Source organism: Crassostrea angulata, chromosome 2 (assembly GCF_025612915.1).
Source record: "Crassostrea angulata isolate pt1a10 chromosome 2, ASM2561291v2, whole genome shotgun sequence".
Lineage (NCBI taxonomy): Eukaryota > Metazoa > Mollusca > Bivalvia > Ostreida > Ostreidae > Magallana > Magallana angulata.
This window is the reverse complement of record NC_069112.1, coordinates 57709282-57720180: the sequence shown is the minus strand read 5'-3', so window position 1 is coordinate 57720180 and position 10899 is coordinate 57709282. Positions and strand designations below refer to the sequence as shown.

The 10899-nt window shown below is 34.2% G+C and overlaps 1 pseudogene; it reads right to left on the bottom strand.

The window, feature by feature from the left end:
- LOC128174550 (multiple epidermal growth factor-like domains protein 10) overlaps positions 1–10899 on the bottom strand; it is a 151501-nt pseudogene that overhangs the window by 104475 nt on the left and 36127 nt on the right.

Below are 10899 nucleotides of genomic sequence, written 5' to 3'. Positions count from 1 at the left end.
TCAGCAAATCAAACCGTCATATCAACCTTAAATAATTTAATATCATTAATAGACGCACAATGTGTTACATAGTAAAGGAACATTCTACAAATTTTAAGGTTTAAAATTATGAATAATTACTTATATTTTTAAAAGGAGCTCTTCGTCTTCAGGGGATAAATATTTTCTAAAAATAAATGATCATGACTATCCACATCCTCTTAAAGCCATATTAAATTACACTCTATTCACAATATATTGGAACGAGACTGGTATTATGCATTGCTTTTACTTTGTGTTACATCGATTACCTGCTACTGTGGAACCATTACATTTCATGGGGGCCAATTTTCGTGGATTGCTTAAATTTTACAGGTTCGTGGAAACGTATTTTCGTGTATTCTGTTCAATCTGCAAAGGAAATATGTCTTAATACCCTAATTTATTAATTCGTGGAGGATGTTAATTCGTGGGTGAAGGGTATCCACAAATTCCACGAAAATTGAGCCACCACGAACTCTAATGATTTCACAGTATTTCGATCAATCAACATATCAAACTCAAATGCTTTATCCATCTGTCTTAACTGAAAAAGGAATGAATAGCAATAAGTCAATAAGAAAATTCAAGCACTTTAATATGAAAAACCAATATTTCATTTCAACGAATAAAAAAAAGACAAACTGTATACAGGGTTATTTCCGCTCCGTATCACTTTCGCTTAATAATTTTTTTCAGCTATTTAATTATCTAACTTTTTTCTCAGAAAACAATCTGCAACAAACATTGTTTTGGTTATTCGAGTTTCACATTTTGTGTTGTCTGTAGATATATCAGAGTAAAAAGCAATTTAAGAGATGTTTCGTCTAGACTACTTTATTTTTCTCCCATTCAACTGAATATCAGTATACCATAGAATAATACCATCAACATATCATTTAACCGATAGAACACATATGTAAACAATAACAAAACCTGAGCTTTGAAATGTTAGAAAGCATCAACGACACTCATAAATCTAAACCTTAAAAATAGAAAAATAAATTTCAAAAATTTGGAGCTTCAGTTGCGTCAAAATGACTTCAAGGATTACTGTAATTCCTTTTTTTGGTAGGAGATAAGCTTAAACTACAACTCATGTTAAGACTGATTAAATGAGAGTCTTGTATTAAACAAGGCATTCAAAACATTTTTACATTATTTATAAATGAAAACATTTAATCAACAAGAAATAGACGTAACGTTTATGTGAAACCCCTGAAAAAATAAAAAAACAAACAAACAAAAACAAACATTAAGCAAAAGCAATAAACAAATGAAAAAGAACACAAAAATATCACACAAAATATATTACAAAAACAAAAGGCGAATATAGCATTCAAATGCTTTAAAAAATGGGATGCTGTTTCTTTTTCAACATTTTAACAGATCCCAGTATACCAATATGTTCATTTGGCCGTGTCAAGGGTAAGGGTAAAACATTTAAAAAAAAAATAGTTCGTCTTTCTAACAAATGATTCGAATTTTCACATAACATATATCTTTGAAAAAACGTAGTTTTCATTCGGGTTCTATGCTAATGAAGTATATACATTATAGTTTACTCTTTGGTCAGCATGCTCGATTTCTTGGTAAGCAGAAAGTCCGTTTTCTTGAATATAAATACTGTTCACAATAGTGTTCGGGTTTTCGACAGATTCGTCTACCATTTCTTCTCGATTGCGGCATCTTGCAAGTACCTGTCTGGATCTGAAAGTTTAGTAAACTGACATGACGTATTTTCAAATGTTACAAGTAAATACGATCACGATCGAGTGAAAAATAATTCGAGTACTAATAAGTAACGTACATGAAGTTAGTAAGAGCACTGGCTGAAAACAATATAACAACGATGATAATGGAATAAAAAGGATCTTGAACTGTAGTTTGCAAAACAGGTGGACCATAAGCTGCAAAAGAATATCATATACATGAACAGGTTTCTCTAATTTATGCAGTTACATCATTATTAAAGGGGGGGGGGGCAATATTTCCTTTCCTTTTTACCTATACTCATTTATTTTTGTTTATTTGTTTGTTACATTGTGTTATTTTGTTTTTTACATTTTTAGATGTAAGTTGCTTTGATTAATTCCTTGCGAAGCCACAAGGAACTAGGACCCGATAGCAATTGTCCATTCTTCCTTTTGTTAGCTCACCTGAGCTGAAAGCTCAAGTGAGATATTCTGATCACTTTTTGTCCGTCGTCCGTCTGTCCGTCCGTCCGTCCGTCTGTCCGTCCGTCTGTCTGTCCGTCTGTAAACTTTTTACATTTTGAACTTCTTCTCTAAAACCGCTTATCCAATTTCAACCAAATTTGGCACAAAGCATCCTTATGGGAGGGCGAATATAAATTGCAGAAATAAAAGTCCGATCTGTATTCAAAGCGGAGAAAACCTTGAAACTGTAGAAAAAGGGGGGTGCATTTTTAAAAATCTTCTTCTCAAGAACTACTGATTCCAATTCAACGTAGTTTAGCATAAATTATCCTTATGGGAAGGAAAATATAAATTGCAAAAATTAAGGTCTAATTCTGTTTCAAATCTGAGTTATTACGAAAATAATAATAAAGGAAAGGCGTGTTTCAATCAGTTTAATAGCCTCGGATTCGGCATCCGGTAAAATGGGTAGACAAGACTTGGCCTGGACAAAACAAAAGATAAGCAGTTATTAATCTGCCAATCTCATTAAAATTTTAGGATATTTGATGGACCAGTATATTTGTATTTGCTGTAAATATTGCTGCAAAATAATGCGTATTTAGAATTGACGATTGCCGATCTGCCCCGGCTTTTATTTTGCCACGGCCCGGTTTTGCTTACCCATTTTACCAAGACTCGTATTCCATACTTCTAAAACGAGGTTCTTTGTTTAAAGCAGCCATGACATTATACGAAAAAGGGTCGATCTGACTATGATGAATTTGCTTGTTGTGCAACAGTTCGCGTATGAAGGGAAATTTTTGAAACATGAAAAATATATTGGTGCCGATTTTGTGAAGTAAATTGAGGCTAAATATTTCAAAGCGTTGACAGTTTTCACACATGACGTTGATGTTAGCTTGTTCTGATTTTCGTTTCGTTTTCATTATTTATGCTTTGTAACCTGGAAACTGTCGTCTGTATTTCGTGATTTTTACGTATCAAATCAAACAGAGACTTCGGTAAATCAAACAGTTACGTTAACTGTTTACCTGCGCAAATTAAGCAAAATCTGATGTAGGAGTACTGAAATACAATTCATTCTATCGGTAATTCGGCATTATTTTTTGCGCAATGGTAGATTAATGCAATAGGTTTTTGTTGAGATGCTCGGCATTTTCTCTACTTGATTCAGTTTAAATAGAGTTTGATATCGCTTACGGAAATATGTAGGTATATACATGTATATATATGATTCATTTCGAAAAAATAAATTGTGTTCTTTATTTGTTATACATGTAGTGCATGTTTCTTGTGTTTAATTGTTAACAATTTCTATTTACTAACCATTTTTGAGTGTTTGCTTCGAAATGTAAGCAAGATACAGAGATCTGCTAACAATTTTATGTTTGTACACAGATCTTAAAAGCTAAAGATTAAATCAAAGTACTGATAGTACTGAAAAGCGCTAACCCAGCTTCTGTATGTATATAACAGATATATGTATATAGCATTTCAGCTTCTGTATACGCACTATATTTCCTCATCACTGCATGACAGTCCCTGCAATGATGTATGTAAGCCCCGTACATTAATTTCACAATAACCCGTAAATTAGATTCACAATAGCCCGTGCAGTTATGTGCATAAACCCCTGAAACTGGTTCCCTAACCAGTTTAAATGATGTATACTTTTGCTTAGAGGGGGCGGTTATTCGATGCACCGGAAGTTGAAGTCTAACGACAATAAAGGGCTGAGCTATGCTTAGCGCTTTAAAAAGTAAAAAAATTGTCAATATCTATTACGAAAATTTTCAAAATCTGTTCTTCCAGAAACCAACTTATTGAATTGTAAACTTAACCTTTTTATCTCACCTGAGAATGGGGCCACAATGGGGGGTCGAAGTTTAACAAATGAATATATAGAGTAAATCTTTAGAAATCCTCTTCTCAGAAATTAATCGGCCAGGAAAGCTGAAACTTGTGTGGAAGCATCCTCAGGTAGTGTAGATTCAAAGATGTGAAAATCATGACCCCTGGGGATAGGGTGGGGCCACAATGGAGGGTCGAAGTTTAACATATGAATATAAAAAGTAAATCTTTAAAAATCTTCTTCTCAGAAACTAATTGGCCAGGAAAGCTGACACTTGTGTGGATGCATCCTTATGTAGTGAAGATTCAAATTTGTGAAAATCATGACCCCCGGGGGTAGGTTTGGGCCACAATGGGAGATCGACGTTTTACATAGGAATATACACAGTTAATCTTTAAAAATCTTCTTCTCAGAAACTAATCAGCCAGGAAAGCTGACACTTGTGTGGATACATCCTCAGGTAGTGTAAATTCAAAGTTGTAAAAATCATGACCCCCGGGGGTAGGGTTGGGCCACAATGGGGGATCGAAGTTTAACATAGGAATATATACAGTAAATCTTTAAAAATCTTCTTCTCAGTAACTAATTCGAAGGCAAAGCTGGAACTTGTGTGGCAGCATCCTCAGGTAGTGAAGATTCAAAGTTGTGAAAATCATGACCCCTGGGGGTAGGTTGGGGCCACAATGGGGGATTGAAGTTAAACATATGATTATATACAGTAAATCTTTAAAAATCTTCTTCTCAGAAACTAATTAGCCAGGAAAGCTAAAACTTGTGTGGAAGCATCCTCAGTTAGTGTAGATTCAAATTTGTGAAAAGCATGACCCCTGGGGGTAGGTTTGGGCCACAATGGGAGGTCGATGTTTTACATATGAATAAACAGAGTCATCTTTAAAAATCTTCTTCTCAGAAACTAATCAGCCAGGAAAGCTGGAACTTGTGTGAAAGCATCCTCAGGTAGTGTAGATTCAAAGTTGTGAAAATAATGATCCCCAGGGGTAGGGTGGGGCCACAATGGGGGGGGGGTCAAAGTTTAACAAAGGAATTTATAGGGTAAATCTTTAAAAATCTTCTCAGAAACTAATCAGCCAGATGATTCTTTATAATTGTTAAGACTTTGGCCCCAGGACAATTCTTTGGCCTCACGAGAAGGTTGAGAGTTTACTGTACGTTTATATCCCATATATAAACTATTGTTAGGGATCTTTTTGAGAACTGCATTACTCGACACATGATATGACTATAAAATCATCCTGTTAGAAAAGGGACTAATGATTATAAACATAAGAATATCCAGGGGAAAATGGATTTTATTTATACAGGATTTACATGAATTATTGTATATTGTCCAGATAGTTTGTATTATGACTCCATTGAGCTGATTTTATCATACCTATTGTTCCTCAGGTGAGCGATGTGGCCCTTGGGCCTCTTGTTTTATTCAATATCGTATTGAGTTGTTTATTACTTTGTTTACACTTTTTAAGATAAAAAAAAAAGAAGGGAAATACTACGTTACATAGATTTCGTCATATTGATTTCATATTTTTTGGTCAAAATAATTTTAGTCTTTTGTAATTTCAGCTGTCCCTAACAAGCATGTACACGATCACTTTTATCTGATGTGTTTAGATTATATTCCTTTCTCATATTCAAACGTAGTTTTGAGAAATCCAAACACCAATGATTATTTGTCCTTTTAATTCAAATTTTTCATTGTCTATTTAAATACTTAAAGAATTTCTAGAGATCAAAATTTAATCAACGCTATCATGTAACATTTCTGATTTTATTTCAACTGAACTAAATTAAAACAAAACGAGTAATTGTATATACTTTACACAGCCAGATAATTGTACAATTTTTAAAAAAAAATATTTAGAATGGAATATTATTATAACATTTTACATTACATGTATGCTGTTAAATAATCATACCATCATTCATTGGCCGTACGAGTGTCTTGTTCTTGAATTTATCTCTTGCTGGAAATAAACAACAAATGACCAAAGTAAAAAATGTTTACATATTCAGGTATTCATACATTTTTCTCATGATTTTGGAGAAAAATGCCACGCATGCACAAAGGGTACTGAATCAGTTAACATAAATCGAATAATATGCAATGTATGTACATTCAATACAAAGGTCTCCTTGAAAACTGGAAACACATCGGCGAGGAAACTGACCGGTCACGTTGTTACATTTTTCTCAATACAGGTAGAGACAATGTCCACATGTCCTAGAGCAATTACACTACTGGCTCTAAAAAACCCTGTCCGTATGGAAATCCCCTGTCTTCCCCTGTCACCCTTTGTGTTTTCACTGTCGTCCCCTGTACACCCCCTGTGCGCCCCTGTACACATCCCCTCTGTGCCAATGAAAGCCCCTGTCACCCCCTGTACGCCCCTGTCATCCCCTGTAAGCCACTGTATACCCCTGTGCATGCCCCTGACATCCCCTGTACGACTTTTGACTGTTTTTTTTCAATGTTATATTCTTTATTCAACTATTGAAATCACATATGTTATATTTTGAGCTATAAGTCAATATTTGCACTTAACAGCCCCGAATCTCAAGACACACTGTCATCGTAATTTTAGAAATGGCGTGTTTTAGTTAATAATTTATTGATACTTCAGCTGATGATTTATTCTCATTATCAATTTCATTAATTTCTAAAATCTAATTTTCATATCTCTGCAAAGTGTTAATTAATTGCCAGTGAACAGAAATCTGCCGCCAAGGTCAGAACATGTAAATGTGTTTTCTATACATGTAGGAGGTTATTTAGATACTAAGAGAGAGAGAGAGAGAGAGAGAGAGAGAGAGAGAGAGAGAGAGAGAGAGTTTGCATTGATTTTGAATTAAATTCATGAAATGTATAGTTTACTCGTGAATTAATTTCCTAATAAGTAAACATGCAATCTTAATTTCATTACCTAAATTGCATTGATTTTTAATTGAAAGTAACAAATAGTTTACCCGGGAATTAACTAATAAGTAAACATGCAATCCTAATTATTTAGATTAGACTTAGAGCTGTCAAATTGATTTTAAATTCATCAATGTTTTATTCTACACTACATCAATTAATCAAAAAACTTGACACATGATTAACAACAAGCTGATTGAAGCTACTGTTTTCAAAGGAGAGGATGTTGACATTTTTTTCACTCGGTCAGTGATTATATAATAGCTACTGTACACAGCCCTTCTTGACAATTTGCAGTGCACGGTATAGCGAGATAGGAAAAAAGAGATGATAGACACACGTGTACATGTATATATACACACACTTCCTCAGATCTGAATGGTCGGTCAGTGATTACATATTAGCTATATACTGTATACAGCCCTTCTTGACAATTTGCAGTGCACGGTAGCGAGACTGGGAACAATGAGGTGACAGACACACGTGTACTTGTATATACACATATACGTCCACAGGTCTGGATTCTCGGTAATGATACACAATAATGCAATATGTTGTTTAAACACCCCTTATGACTTGTGTCCAAGTCTGTTAAGTAAAGAAACAAGAAATTGAAAATTTAGATTTTTCAGTTCTGAGAATTTCAAACACGAAAAGATTGAAGAGCTTTAAATTCAGAACATTATTTGGCACAGTGATATGAATTAAAACTGTATATTGCTCTTTCATATTTTTCATTTTTCAAATCAAATTGAATTTAAATAAATGTATGATATTTTTCTAATCCGAAACACGTAACATTGTTTAAGATAATGCATGTGTGTATATATTTTACCCCGTCACCGGCATTTATATACAGTCATGCATTAAATCATTCAATAACCGTATCATTGCTCTAATTACATGAGGACAATTCTATACAGTAATGCATATAAATTACTAAACTGGAAAATGCACACTGATAGAAGTTAAAAGTGTCAATGAATAGGTCTAACCCCCCCCCCTTCCAACAAAAATCATCTCTCTCTCTCTCTCTCTCTCTCTCTCTCTCTCATTTATACACAAAAATGCTGACAACAAATACCAGCGATTTACATGGACTTCTTAAAGACTTATTTAATTCTATGTATCATTACACTGGACAAAATAGTCAAAATATAGGTGATCATTTCATCATTTCGATCGGTGTATCATAACGGAAATTCTATAGAAATTGGTTAAAGTACATGCATTAAATAGATAACGTATGTTTATGTTCATGGAGAAATGTGTTTTTAAGTCCAGTGATGAGCCTGTCGATGCCGGGTAAGAAATCTAAATAAAACGCTTCTACTGACCACGGTGCGTCAGATCATTAGTATGCACTTGATCGCATTTACTTATTAGGAGGAGAATGTTATAGCGCAGTGTCCGTGCGTATGAAATGGGGGTGCGGGAAACACAGCTCTCCAGTAGTCATCTGGAAGCTGTCTTTCTGCCTCCTCTTTTATACAGGTAAGATAAATTAAAAGGCTTGCGCGCATTCTCGAAAGTAAAGTAAATAGACTCAGAGGGTTCAACTAATATTTTATTTTCAGAGATTTTTGTAATGAATATTAATGTTGATAAATTTTATTGTAATTAATATTGATATTTATTGTTAAAATGTCATACTATATAAAAATAAAAGAGTAGTCATCTGGAAGCTGTCTTTCTGCCTCCTCTTTTATACAGACTGGGACACGGGCTACTCCCCAGGTAGAGGAGGAGAGATTCCGGAAACACCTTGGCTAGCTAGGGCACCCGCCAAGTGTGGGGATGTTGGAACAAAGATCTCGAGGATATTGATAAATTAAATATCATAACACTCCATATAACCAAAAGTCAACTTTCATAAAATAGACTGGAGGCATTATGATATAGTGGTGGACGTTATGATAGGTGTGTGGTTATCTGCACGTGCTGATCATGTTGTGTTATTATGTGCATTAGCTCAAGCAGGTTACATGGCACAGAACACTGCAGATTTCACGCACTCCTCCACTTCTTTTCTTTTTTTCTTTTTTTTTTTTTACAAATTACAGAACACGGTTATATTTTTAAATGCATGTAATAAAATAAGCGGTTTATCTGTATACAAGTGTAGAATTATCTTGATCTGCGTCAATGTTTAGTAAAAATTATTCACGTTTGTAATATATTGCCCTCTATGAAATGCAAAGAAAAACCAGCACTGTCTTAAACATGAATGCTACTTATAAATTTCTAAAAATCCGAATTATTCAAAGGCTATCTATTTAATTAGCGAGCAGTTAAAAACCGTACAGGGGATTGTCAGGGGCATGCACAGGGGTATACAGTGGCTTACAGGGGATTACAGGGGCGTACAGGGGGTGACAGGGGGCTTACAGTAGCACACAGGGGATGTGTACGGGGGTGCACAGGGGATGACAGTGAAAAGACAGGGGGTGACAGGGGAAGACAGGGGGTTTTCATACGGACAGGGGATTTTAGAGCCATTAGTGTTAGGTCCATACGTGTTGTTGTTGCAAACTGACATTACATGAAAAAGAGGAATTTCAAATTTTGTTAATAACTTTAAACAAGTTCGAGCTTTACCGGATATCCCATAGAATCATTTCTGGAATCGTTGACAAAAATTTGAAAGTAGCTGAACGTTAGGGAGACAGGAATGAAAAAATCTATACAGTTTTTATCAATCAAAATGAAAATATTACATCATATCATGTAGCCTAAAGTGAGTAGATTTTAAATAGATATTGGTTAGTCAGAATATCATATAACTTCCTACAATCAACTTTTTTTTAATTTTACGATGACTTTTATTTTAATTATTCTTCCTCTTAACTTTGGAATTTTTGTCAAACAAAATATACCTATAAAGTTTAGATTAAGACAAAAAAATAAAGTTGAACAAACAATTTCAGTGAAAAAAAAATATATGCATAAGGATGCCGATTTGCGTATTCAGCAGAGCAGGTATTTGCGAACGATCTTAAAAACTCCCTATACCCGTGACAAAAATTTTCATGAGTGCTCGCAAGCACCCACTCTACTAAACACGCATCATAGTCATGGAAAATTGCTACATACAGGCAGAAATATCATGCGTCCCAATCGTTTAAATATACATGTAAGCATGTATTTTTATTTGGTTTTTGAATCGGATTACTTAGTTTACAAAAGATAAACATAATTTGAAATTTAGTAAGAACATAATGAAATCTATTTGAATTGAATATTCAACCGTCATGTCTACATCCATTCTAAATAACCCTGAATGTACTTGTTCATTGTTACCAGTTTTGCATTGTCTCCTTTATACCCGTCCTCACATCCATTTGGACAAGTACCATTTTTGTAGTCACATTGTTCTTTTTCGTAGCAAGCGCCACAGACTTTGAAGTGAAGTTTAAATAAACAAAGATAAATAAAATATCTCGAGCAATGAAATATATATATGCATATGTTAGCTTGCCAACGCCATAAATACGTCCATAAGACTTAACTTTTATCAGTGAAATTAAACATTATACTGTGTAAGCTGTACCTTCGTTACACATAGAACCTTTATATCCCGGAACACAGCTTATACAAGTTCCATCCACAATGTCACTGTCTCCACCCTTACAGTTTTCTGGACAAGGAGCGGAACAGTTCTCTCCGTAATATCCTAAGGTCAGACAACCTATAAAGAAATGAAACAAAGAACTCACCATTTTAAACCGACTTAATGGATATGGTTATATTTTTCGACTTCTCTAACTAAAAATTGACGGTCCCGAAACATAAATACTCTTAATACAACAATTATTATGTTATATTTTATTATATTATACTATATTATAAAGATGATAACGTTAAGACTTTTTTAAAGGCGCTAAGACTTTGTGCGTTTTATCTTAACTAAATGTTATGCATTTCTTAGAATG